Consider the following 13542-nt stretch of genomic DNA (forward strand, 5'->3'; position numbering starts at 1 on the left):
TTTTGTCAAAGACTACAACGTGCATAATGCCTCTATCGATTGTTTCTGCTTCTCCTTCGCCTGTGTTTTGATCTGGAGATTCTGTTCTCTTTCAGAAGATACGTACTAGCACCCCCTACCGTATAACAGTGAAAACATGGATTGCTGGAAAATTCCGTAAATAGCGGTTAAAGAGTTAAACAAGTTACAAAGACATTTTTATTGTCCATAACTTCTGGAGAGAAATAGCACAGACACTGGACAATGACCAAATTTTCTAGTTCACATGTGTCGAGCACCTATCAAAAAAGTATCCTTTAAAGTCTATTTGTTCAGCTGTATGCATACGCTAAGAATTTGTTTCTAAACTGAGGAATACTTTGGCTTTTAGTTGCTCCACAGGAACTGAGTGGCCTTCATATTAAAAAATTGGCACAGAATCTTGACTGCCAAAGTTCATGATCCTAACAAACCTTCCCATGAAGATCTAACTATTTTGTCCGTATGGTCTGACGCTAAACCACTGCATAATGGAATGGACCAACAGGCAGTTTCATGCAAAAGGTCATGTTCTTTTGCTGGATGTTGGCCTGCATTTCCCAGGCTCCTGCATCCGTGATATTGCCAAGTATACATGTTCCTGGATCAACAAAATACATTCCTGTCTGAGAAGTTAGTCCTAACCCTATCCCTACCCCAAAACATAACAATATCCATAACTTATCCCTAAAATCAGAGGGAAATTATAGGTGAATAAAACTTGACATAAACCGTAAACTTGTCGATTAAAGGTACAATATGTAAGAATTTTGTAATAAAATATCCAAAAATCACTTGCACAGTGTGATCTATTTCTGCAGTTGTGTACTTACAATATCCCAAAAGTTCCCAAAGATTTTTAATTTCAGAGAAATTCCAATTTTAAATAATGTCTCGTCCCTGGTCAGTGTCGCCTGTCGATGACGTAATATCCGCGTTATCCCTGGTTTCCGCTTGTACTGCCATAGTAACCATGGCGACAGACGTGGACAACTGTGTTACGTCCAGCGGCAAGCTCACGCTGTTGTTGTTTCGTTCAAACATTATGGACCATGGCAAGCAGACTTTGGGACAAAAGGAGAACTAAAAAGAGGATCAATATCGGCGTGGCGTTTTCGAGATGCCGAGAGCTCCACGTCCGCGACTAACTTCGACTTGACAGAGACGCGGCTCTTGCATGTACTTTATTAGACAGGTGAGCAAATGTACATAAAACTAATCAATGTTATATAGTTCAACATGATGAAATGTTAGAATATGATCTGCATGTTATTCTAATGTTGATCTAGCTTACTGCTAGTCTCATACAGCCAACAAGCTAACACATAGAATAACATAACTTTCAACACACTCAAATGCAGTTTAGTGTGATAGTGTAGACCAAGTGAAACAGCGCTGCGTTACCTCACAAGTTTCATTCGTCTAATAAACTGACTTGTGTGAGTAGTAATACAGCACTTGCGTGTAGTTCGGTAGAATGAAATGTCCTTATTCCTTTATATCCGCGGGACTCGTGTGTGGCGCTGATATCTGTCTCTCATTAGCAATCGCGTCCTGCTTCATACCACAGTCATGTTTAAAACATCAATGTATTCATCCATAAACATTATTAGATCAATCGGCATGATGACAAGTTCCATAATTCTGCTTATGCGTCATCAACCTACACCTTTGTTATTGTAAGAGGTTAGCCACCCCTAGCGGCGAAAAAAATTACATATTGTGGCTTTAAATCTGATTGGTTGATTTGGAATGTTGTTCCAGGATCAACAGAGATTTTGATCCGGGAACATGTTGTACTTGATGAAAATACCTTATCCATCATGGGCAACACAAGGCCTGACCTGGGATTTGCTGAAGGTCTCCTTTAATTGTTTTCAGCAGGCCACAAAAACTAAATAATTAAAGCGGCCATATACCTCTCCTGGCGTTTGAAGTTTAGGGCCTCTTCCTCAACCTTCACTTGGAATCTTTTCTTCCTCTCGTTTCTTTTTTCTTTCTTTCGAGGCTACCTCTTCACTCCTCCGCGTTCCTCCCCATTCGCTCTCTCTTTTTCTGCCCACAGGCGCTACACCCCCTCTTCTGTTTGACAGACTTCCTCCTACTCCTTTGCCCCCTGGCCTCGTCCCCAGGGCCTCGTGCACCCCCTACATTCTTCCACACTGACGTGCCGTGTTTACACGGACGTCGTACTGGAAATGCGCACTCACCAAGCTCGAGAATGACATTCAAGCATGCAAAAATTCCTTTTTACTGCATTTTTGCCATTTAAGGTTTCAAATTTGCAAATTAAAGTCAGGGAGTTAAAGATAGAAAGGACACTTTGACTTTATAAGCGCACAACACAATAGCAGCCTTTGTGAAATGACATTTTGGAGCTCGCTTTATTCCTTCTTATTGTTCGTTAATGGCAAGTCATTCAGAGCATCATTGGTTATTTTTTGTGAAGTTTTGAGTGATAACAGACTTTCAAAAGAGCAGGGTTTTAGTTTTTAAAACATTTGTGACTAATTAAAATGCTTAAATAGGCACGTTTTGGCAGCTAGCAGGATTGCAGAACATGCATTAGCAGTGCCCCTATCGAGAAGGTCATCTTTTTCCATCACATACACATGCGTGCTGCCTTCTAGACAGTCAGCACATTCAAATGTCATTGTCTGCAGACCTGTTGCATAATTCACACTTCGAAAAAAAGGGTCATAGAGTTCTAACTGCTCCTGGCCTCTGGTTGCTTCCCATTGTGTAATGTCTTCCTAACCTGTTTCTTTAAAAACTGCCATTGGGGTATTATTTGTAAGGAACACTGATTTGGAAACCAAAAACTATATATTAGAAGGTCATTGTGCCACCTTTAAATATGCAGAAACCACACCATGACCTTCTCAAGTGTGTAACCACACGCTCTATACACGTGAGTTTCACACTTGGTTCAATTGGTTGGTCCGAACAAGCGTTCACTTTTGCCTCGCTCCCTCTGCCCCCGCAGATCTCCAAGCCTCCATAGCATGAATATCGCTGTTAGACTAGGTATTGAAGACAGACACTGAAGAGCAGTTGACATTCTTTCTTTGTTTCACACCAATTGCAAACTGAATTGGAGTTCAAATTAACCGAACCTTGGGTGTTTGCTTGAAGTGTTTAAAAACCAACCAAGTCTAGTGTGTGCAAGCAGCCTAAAGCACAAATGCACTAACAATTACAGCAATTGTAAAGCGACTCGATTTCAATCAGACGTTCAGTTTTCTCTCGCCCAGCCAGACATGCATTCTGATTCCAGCAGCCTCTCTGGGGGCGGTTAAGTACAGACACACACATTCATTGCCCGAGTTGGAGTGTGAAAACAGGGGGGTTGCGAATGGGGAGTGGGAGGCAGCCACAGTGAGCGTCCGGCTCAAAGGTGACAAGGCTCAGGGCCGCTGAATCGGCTCTGCACAGACGTTGCCCTTTGCACAGAAACACCCATGCACCACCATCCCGCCTACACCCAGCGTTCTCCACTCTAAACGGAGCGCTTCTCCCTCTCTCTCCCCTCGTTAACCGGCGTCGCCTGTTTTTCGAAAGCCAGCGTCTGGCTGAGGCGTCCGGCCTCCGCCAAAGAGACGCGCACAGTCCTTAAAGGCACTTTCGGTTTGAGTAGGCATGAAGTGAGTGGGAAATATAGGCTCTCTCGAAACATGGATTTATGTGCTTGATGTTAATCAAGGGCTCAGCGTGTGTTTTGCCAGCTTAGCTTTGACTCATCGTTATGTCGTATTAAAGCAGCCGTAAAAATCCTTAAACTTGGCAGAGGGAAGGAGGAAGATAAGGATACCGAAGACGGTGAACTTACGCATACTCCGATATTAGTGCACTTAACCAAATTAACGCATATTATCATAGTAACAGTGCAAAGTTCATTTTGCCTTTTTCTCATTTAACACTATTTTTATTACAAATTAAATGAGCTTAACAGTTGAGTTACAAGTTAATGAATGAATATGAATTTGAGAATGACTTGGTATTTGTTGCTGATTATTTGATAAGTCCCCTATATTGCAGAATCTTATTTTTATAATGTTCCTTTATTAGAGTATTTTATAAAAACCTAAAATGTTGTTTATTTCCAATTATATTTTGAATTCCAGATTTTCAATGTGGACTCAGACTTCTAGATCCCATTGTATATTTCAAATATACCTTCCTTCAACTGTGGAACATATGTCTTATGCTAAATATGCTAAATGCTAAAGGTTCTTTAATATGACTCTTTCCCATTAAGAGGCGTTAACACTGACACTGACAATAAAAATAAGTTACAGCTTATAAAACAGCTAGTAATTTGTAGATAGATAAGTGACAGAGACGGTTAGAGTTTAGCAGAGTTCAATGTTATGTTATGTAAGTGCAGTGACACAATGAACAGCTGTTTTTTAAAGATTCCTTTAAAGTAGGCGTGAAGTTGCGATAGTCTTTTCTTCTCGATATTATGACGTATATCTGAGTAAATTGACTTCTCGAAAAAGAACAAATGTGGGGTGGGACTTTGGAATGACAAGATTGTGAGTAAATAATGACTGAAATGTTTTGGTTGAATGCTCATTGCTGACTTATAGGGCTAAATTACATGTTACTCACAGGCTGGAATGTGGGGACAAAAATTTGGTGGGCTACCCTTCCCACTGACTGGATTACTGGCAGTATGGAACATCCTAGAGTGGTCAGTACTTCGCTTGAAATAGCAATGCCTGCGTGTTCCACCTCTATTGCGTAGGATACCTCAGAGAGGAGAGGCCTTGCTCCAGGCCACCTGTGCCTAAAGAGGGGTCATTATGTCCTCTGTCAACACCACCTGCCCTGGCTTGTGTGGACTGAGTTCAAACGACTCCCACAAATAGAGCCGAACCCTCTACACTTCATACTGTGTGTTGGTTAGTTAAGTGTGTGTGTGTGATTCCCATTTGCAAATCACCAGCACTGCATACCAAATATGGCCATTCCTTAGTATTTCTTGATGGAAAATCATTCACACCCAGCGCCAGCTGGACACAAATTATTACAGACATTCCCAGAGATCCTTGAGCTTTAAGGTTGTACTGCATATCAATGAAGACTGAATTTCAATCATTACAATAATAAGGCTGCAAAAAATGACTGTGTGAAAGTAATATTTAGTGAGGTTTATGCTTGAAATCTCCCAGTGGAACACGAAAAATATTCAAATATTCACAAATCTTAATCTCATATTTGCATGTATAAGGATGCAGAGTGCTTAAATCTCACTGTAAAACAATGGCTGTTTTTCTGCCAAAGTATCTCCGATTTATTTTCTTCTAGACGTTTAAAAAATTGTTCATTGTAGAGTTTTCAGCCTTGAGCCAGACCAATCCCGAGACGAATCACAACATGACAACATTTAGTTCCAATTAACAAAAAAGAAGGGTAAGTGACAATATTGTGTAGGTAGGGAGTGAATGAACGACAAAAAAAAGAAAAAGCAACAAAATGTTGTTATTTTAAATACAAAAGCTTTGCATATTTGCTTGACAGTGTGGGTAGACAGCTTTGTCATTTGCAATGCTTTAGGTAAATGTTAAATATGAGGGGTATTCAGTGTCCATGAACAATTTGAGGGGTTGAAAATATTTCAGTAACCCTTATTTAGTAGATACAACTTTCAAATGCTGCACCACAATAAGTGACAATGAAGAACGTGTGTATTTTTAAAGTGCTTTTTATGATTGTGAATTATCATCCCAAACTAAAACTAAACCAAGCATTTTCTGTTAAGGAGGTTTGATCAAGGTGAAACGTTCAGTTGAGGCGTAATACAATACTTGGTTTTGAAATGATTCACGGCTCACTTGACATCAAAGGAATGTTCTGAATGCACATATCGCTTGGCCTTCGAGAACATATATTGTTCACAATGAACTCTCCTTGCAGATAGTGAGAGCCCTGATGCTGTTTTCCATCTGCAGACAAAAGCCCATGTGTGTGCGCTGTGAAGGCATGCAGCATGACCTGAGGGTCCGTTTCAGCGCATGACAAAACAAGCTCGAGTGCTGGATGAGGCACAGAATGGGGATCTAGCGCTTGTTCCATGACTTCAAACTCCCTTTCCCCTCTTCTTTTTCCCCCTCCTTTCTGGTCCCATCTTTATTTTTGTTGTATCGTGAGTTTCTTCCAGCATTTTTGCTCGGTTTTCCCGGTCCCCCCTCTCCGAGCATTCCTTTGTGGGTGGAAGGTTGAATGGGCATGTGTGAGTCCAAAGGGGGCAGATGAAGGAATGACTAACACACGGTGAAGGGGGTTGAGGGGGGAGGGCAGCTGCTCGTGCTTTCCACGAAAGAGGGATGCCGTGCAAGGTACCAGAGGTGGAGTGAAGGCCTGACCATGGGGGGGGGGGGGGGGGGGGGGGGGGGGCATAGACAGCTGTCCTCCGCTAAGATCAGCTACTCTATTCAAGAGGCCGTCATCCTTTCCTCTTGCCCTAGAGGTGAGCTGATCAGTGGGAGACCCCTACTGGTGTGTCTATGCCACTGCAATGTCTTTACAGCACTTTTGTGCTCTAACACAAAGTATCATGTGTTGATGGATATATTAAATCAAGGCCGTAACCATATCTTGAACAATGGGTTGACCAAACCAATGGCCACTCCAATGTTCATGGTCATTTTATTTAAAGAAAGATTTAAGGAGATAAAGTGAAAGAAAAACGTCAAAAAGCACTATTGATTGTAATCTATTTGAACTATTTGCAAATGCAAAAATTATTCAGAAGATTATTTTGCACACATTCCCTCACCATAACCGTAAAATTAATGTTTCTTGTCACATTCGATTAATAATAACACGAAAATGTTAGCCTACATTTCCAATTAAAAATACAAAATGTGACATAAAAGCCAAGTAGTTTGCATAACTGTTGGTCGGTTAATTTCTATTGTCATTTCTATTGTCAAATAATAAATGTTTAGCTACTTTCATCATAATGGTGTGTATATATATATATATATCATTATTTTTATATATTATTATTATTATTATTATTATTAACATAATGTAGGCTAAAAATGTGAAAATGCATAAATTCAAGGTTTGATTTACACCTGAGCCTATATTTAATGTGGGTTCATATTCTATTTTACTTTGCATTATATATGGTTTTCGATTATGAGGGCATGTCACGCAACCTGTTCATGTGGGATCAGTCTACTCCGGCTAGATAAATACCAAATAGACCTATATATATATATATATATATATATATATATATATATATATATATATATATATATGTATATGTATGTATATGTATATGTATATATATGTATATGTATATGTATGTATATGTATATGTATGTATATGTATATGTATGTATATGTATATGTATGTATATATATATATATATATGTATATATATATATATATATATATATATATATATATATATATATATATATACGTGTATATATATATACATATATATGTATATATATAGATATAGATATAGATATAGATATATATATATATATATATATATAGATATATTAGTAAAAATACACCACCATTTTGATGTTGATTTCACACCAACAGCAACAAATATAGGTGGCATCTCAAGTTAAATCTTGCACAATTTTATGATTAGTTGCATTTGCATTAGTTCCGTTTTTGCACCGTGACCCACCAGTTCAGAACCTCTGACATAGTGATTTGCTCAAAAAGAGTTCCTTCCACAAATATGCATTGTTCTTGGCTTTCTCCGAATGCATGAAAAGTACTATATCAGGTCAAACATGCAGGAGTCATATGTTGCGCAAATGAAATTCACGGAAGACGTTTGGCACGGGCTCAGGGTGCTGACTCAAGTGCATTATCTTATTGTGCGCCGAACAATGGCAGTGAATCAGAGGCTGAAATGAATTCTGGTTTGTTAAGCAATTAAGGAGGGTTAGCACACAAGGCGGTGTTGTTGTACCAAGGTGTCAGTGTGTGTGTGTGTGTGTCACCCAGCATTTCCCATCAAACCTTCTTTATTTACGGCTACTTTGCACCCCTCCATCTCATCGCATGTTTGTTTGGTTTCATGTCCTCTCCCCAATCAAACAGGTTTTTTCGAGGCCGAGCTGGTCTGTGGGCTGCTGGTGAGGGGGCGGGACAGGAAGAGGTGGGCGACCAGAGAATTGCATTTCCTTGTGCGTCTCCACTCCCTGCCCTCAGGTTATCGATTCAGCTCCTACTAAAACAGCACACACCCACGTGGGCTGGCGCAATACACACACGTTTGTTTGGCCGTGGACTCACACATGTACAAGAAATACACATGTACGTAATGCACTTGATCCGCCGAGCTCTACTAATAAAAAGCTTTTTGCGTTTTTGGCTTGTTTGCGGTTGTTCATTTTACACCATTTTCTCTCCCCCAGCTCACACATTAGAGCCCACACAGATATGATACATGCGCACACACACATACACACACCTCTACATGCCTCTTCACTCAGACAGCTCATCCAAAGGGACAGTACTGAAACATTGTGACTCACACAGCCTAATTATCTAAATTAGGAAAATAGAAAGGGTGTTGGATCAAATCAGGACAGGGTCTATTTATAACTCAAAATGTCTTGAATGCATTTAAACATTTCCAGAGGACTGTTGCACAATGATGTCTTTGTTCATGCCGTTTGCCAAACATGGTCAGCAAGTCAGGTGTGTTATGTGGTAAACACTGTGTAACTGCTTGAAGAGATAATTGCATATTTGTGTGTTTGTCTGAATGACGACGCAAGTGCGAATCTCACATAAACACAAAACCAGGTCATGGTGACATTTCAGAGCAAAATGTCACCATGAAAAAAAAAAAGAGGGAATATTTTTCATTAACCCAAAAAAACGGGGCAATTTTTTTAGACCACTAATCTTTGTTGCTTTGTGACATTTCATGACAATTATTTTTGTATTTTTTTGTTGCTGTATTACAGTAAAAAGGCTTTAATACAAAGATTTTATTATTTATGAACACATGCATTTATATTCATTTATATAACAATATATTATTTTTATTTGTATTATAGTAATGACATTACAATACTTTACAGTTTAAGTAATGTATTATTATTATTATGTGCATTATGTTAATGAGAAATCGAGAATGAGATTTTCCTTTGCATTACGGTAATGAGTTTAACAAACACTAACATGATTTGTAAATACTTTACAATTTAAGCAATATATTTTTCTTTGCATTACAGTAATGATAATGAGATTAACAAATACTAACATGATTTATGAGTACTTCATAATTTAACTAATACTGGTAATATTTGTATGTGCATTATGGTAATAACAATGAAATAGTTTTATTTATTTATTTTTTTGTATAAATCATCTCATTATCATTACCACAATGGTCATTTTTTGATTAACAAATAGGCTACTAATTTATAAATACTTTACTATTAAGTAGCCTATTATTATTATTCGCATTACAGTAATGAGAATGACATTTTTTGTTGCATTACGGTAATGAGAATAAAAATACGGTAATGAGAATGGGGGGGAGGAATGAATCTTTAAACCTCTCTGTCAGGATTTTAATGTTTTCTTTTCTCCACCCCCAGGTAAATTATCAACCATCTCCTGACATCAAAGCAGCTTTCATCGTATTATCATTCTCTGTGGCGCACACATCTTGAAAGCCTTTCGGTAAATACTTGATTAATATCGCGTCCATCAACGTGATGATCAGCAACTCTCTGAGCGCTGAGAGAGAGGAGGGCAGACAAGAAAACAGTAATGTTTCATTGGCACCAGCTAGTGTATAATTGGCTCGTAAAAGTCTAATTAGTCTTACAACCTGCAGGAAGGCAGAGAGCACAAACAAAATTATAATAAGCAATGCACTATAGCTGATGGGCAAAGTTGATTTTCCATCAGCATCTGTCAGTCATGCACTGTACATGCTTCGATTCGCTCAAAGCAAATTGTGTTTGACAAGGGATTCCAAATGTTTAATCTGTCTCTCTGTTGTTTATCTTTCCCTCTATTGTTTCAGATTAGTTTTTACACAGTATTTCTTTGTAAATAATGATTTGGGAAGTTTGCAATTCCAGTCACAGCCATCATTATTCTTCATGTACGATGACAGCGCACAATGTCTGTTGGTTGCCAAGGCAGCGGCATGTCCTGTCAGCCGCGCGCTCACCTTATATGAATGGAGACCTGTGGGATTCGCATAACAGCCTATAGAGACTGCGGAAGGAGGGTGGAGTGGAAGTGCGTCAATCACCAAGTGTCGGTACACCCCCACGGCAACGAGCGTTGTTTGTGTACGGCCCAGGATACAGAAAGACACAGCAGCTGCCTCATTCCCAGGTCTCACCTCAGTGACAGCTCATAACAAACCAACAACCTTCTTTTCAGAGTGTATTCTTATTAAGGATGACATGTTCTCCTTTAGTTTATGTCCTAGTACATATCACATTCCAAGTGCCTTATTTGGGGCACCGTTTACACCATAGAAAGACATAGATTCCTCATTAGTGGCCGTCCGCCATTTTGGAACAGTCAAAACTCGATATCTGCAATAGACTTCAGCAGATAATTTTGCTAAACTAACACAATAGAGTGGTGCAGGTATGACGTCACTTTGTAGTCCAACCGGCAGTTAGCATCACATTGGTTCCCTCAGAAAAACCCAATAGGATTTTCCCATAGGCTTTTGGATTACCTATCACAAAAAAACAAACTCTGTGATCAACAAAAGTTTATGATACTTGCACGTTTTGTCCATCAAGATAATTATCACAGATGAACACAACTTTTATGAATTTTGAAGCCTAAATGCAGTTGCCAGAAATAAAAAGCTAAAGGTATAGGCTATATAAACGAACTACACCATGGTCGCTCTACCTCAACGTCACCATAAGCTTCGACAATCCCAGTTCTTCAGGAATTTAATTCTCGGCAGTTTCACAAGCAGAAGCTACGCAATGTTGTGGCATTATTGATTCTTACTGTGAGTGAGGACACACTGATCGTTCCAAGATGGCGGGCGCACCGATGTGTCTTGAGCAGTCGAATGTGAAATCTACGTATACATATCTATGGTTCACACCAAGAACTCTGGCTGCATCCAAAATTACATACTTCCCTACTATATATTTGGCGAAAAACAGTATGTTACAAAAGAATGTTACAGTACTCATAAAAGAGTAGGCGAAAAGTACCAGGATGACTACTTCCGGCGAGATTCTGAAGTGTGCAAACAATGGGGCGCTTTACTATCCCATGATGCCACGGGAGAGGATTTATGAATGTCAGTGAAGCAACGCAACTGACACTGGTAGGTCACATGATAATGACAACATGGCAAATACGTCCAGATTACATTCATACTACACACATGCATAGTATATATAAAAAAAAAATTAGCGATTGTTAAGTAATTACTTATTCAAAATAAGTACCTACTCAAGAGATTATAATTTCGGTGTCCACACCAACTTTTTATAATAAGCGTGCGCCGTTATCTTCTGCCGCTTTAAATGCTTGCACTCTTTAAAGTTGGGTGATTGGCCAGCAATGTTTTTATCGTTTCATGTATATATATATATATATATATATATATATATATATATACAGTATATTCATCCTGAAAGTGATTTGAACGACATTGTTCCTCTGGTGTATGGTTTCCTAAAACGATTATCAAAACTTTATAGTTATCATTATAGTTATCGTCCTTGGTGTGAATAGGCAGGTTTGACCAGTTGCTATGACAACAGGCCGGCATGTCCTTCTCTTCGGTGGTGCTAGAAAAGGTCTCTTGTAGCCGGATAGGGGAATCGGGTAGATATGATGTTCAGCTGGATGGGGAAACAGCTTGTCCTCTCCATGGATGGCAGGATATTTAGAGCTTGGCTGCGAGACTGACGCACAACTGCTGCGTTACACCTGCACAAGAGAGTAATCATGGACAAATATGCCCTATCAAGGCATTGTCCATCAAGGACATTTTGCTGAGGCGGATATGATTACTAATAGCTTCCATTCAACGACTTATCAAAGAGAAAGTGGTTATATCATGATTAAGCATTCGTCTGAATGTGAAACGAGGTCACTTCTTTAAAGTAATACCATCAGCTTTTACAATGCTAGATATGAGGTTGTATCGACAATAAACCTGGATCTGGATTGTTTTGGACTTTCGTGGTAGCATATAAATATACACACAGATACATCACATCTAACATAAAAGTTTGTGTATATATTATACATATAGCCTATATATATAAATATAAACTATATGGGAACTCACCAGTTCACCAGCATCCAAAACACAACATATGCTGCTGACAGCAAGAAGGGAGGACTTTAACGGCTTTTATAGAACATATAGACTGAAAACAAGTGGTGAGTCATAGGTGTGTGTGTCTGAATATATACAAGCACACATTGCATGAGTCATACGCATCCAATAATAATGTGTGAGAATTATGGTTTTTTTTCTTTTGCAGGTGGTGTTCAGGGCATAAACTTGACAGTATCAAAATGTCCTATTTGAAATATAGCCTCACCTAACTGAGCTATGAGTCATCCTCCACCAACACTGATAAATCTGCGCAATCAACCTGCTGTAAAAGTTGCAATGTCCTCGCTTTTTCCCAGAAATGGCACAATAGCAGCAATCACTTGTGATTTAATGATTTTGAGGATGTAAAATGTAAGTCACTGCCAGGAGTGTGAAGCTCGGAAATGCTCATAAATTTCATTCTCAGAATGTTATGTAACCCAGCTTTTCAATGTGAATGAAGATATATGCTTGTGTTCATATGCTAGCACGCCATGGTCTTGCTGTGCAACCAACAAAGGCAGTAACCACCATCAATCCACCCCCACAGTAAGCTTGTAAACAAAACATGAGCTCATGCCTTACAAGCTGCAAAATGTGTGCTTACACAAATGTCAGACAAAATCTTACCAGTACAGTCAATATATAACATCGTGTAAGGAATTCATATTTCATAAATAGGCTATATATATATATATATATATATAGGATATATGTATGTATGTAAAGTAAACATATAATACTAAATATACAGGCTAGCTTGATCAGCATGTTGACTGTCTATGTATATTGACTATATGGTGGAATTTTGAATAATAGAGAGAGAGACTGTGTGTGTGTGTGTGTGTGTGTGTGTGTGTGTGTGTGTGTGTGTGTGTGTGTGTGTGTGTGTAACATAGATGTATAGCCTATACGTCAACAAACAATATATATGTTGCATATAGGCATGTATATATTAGACATATACAGTCAATACATGTCTTGTGTTCCATATAGCTATCTGTACACAGTCAACCGGCTGATCGCTTGATAAGAGGCACAAGATCAGACATGCAATTACTGCCCTCCACTGGTCAAATAGTTAAATGGAACAACACATTTCTGATATCTGCGATGGCAGTCCCTGTATCTGCATTGTAATACAATGCATGGGGTTTTTATCTGTGTGTGTGTGTGTGTGCGTGCGTGC

The sequence above is a fragment of the Abramis brama genome (genome assembly GCF_963993115.1).
Source record: "Abramis brama genome assembly, chromosome: 6".
In the NCBI taxonomy this organism is placed as follows: Eukaryota; Metazoa; Chordata; class Actinopteri; order Cypriniformes; family Leuciscidae; genus Abramis; species Abramis brama.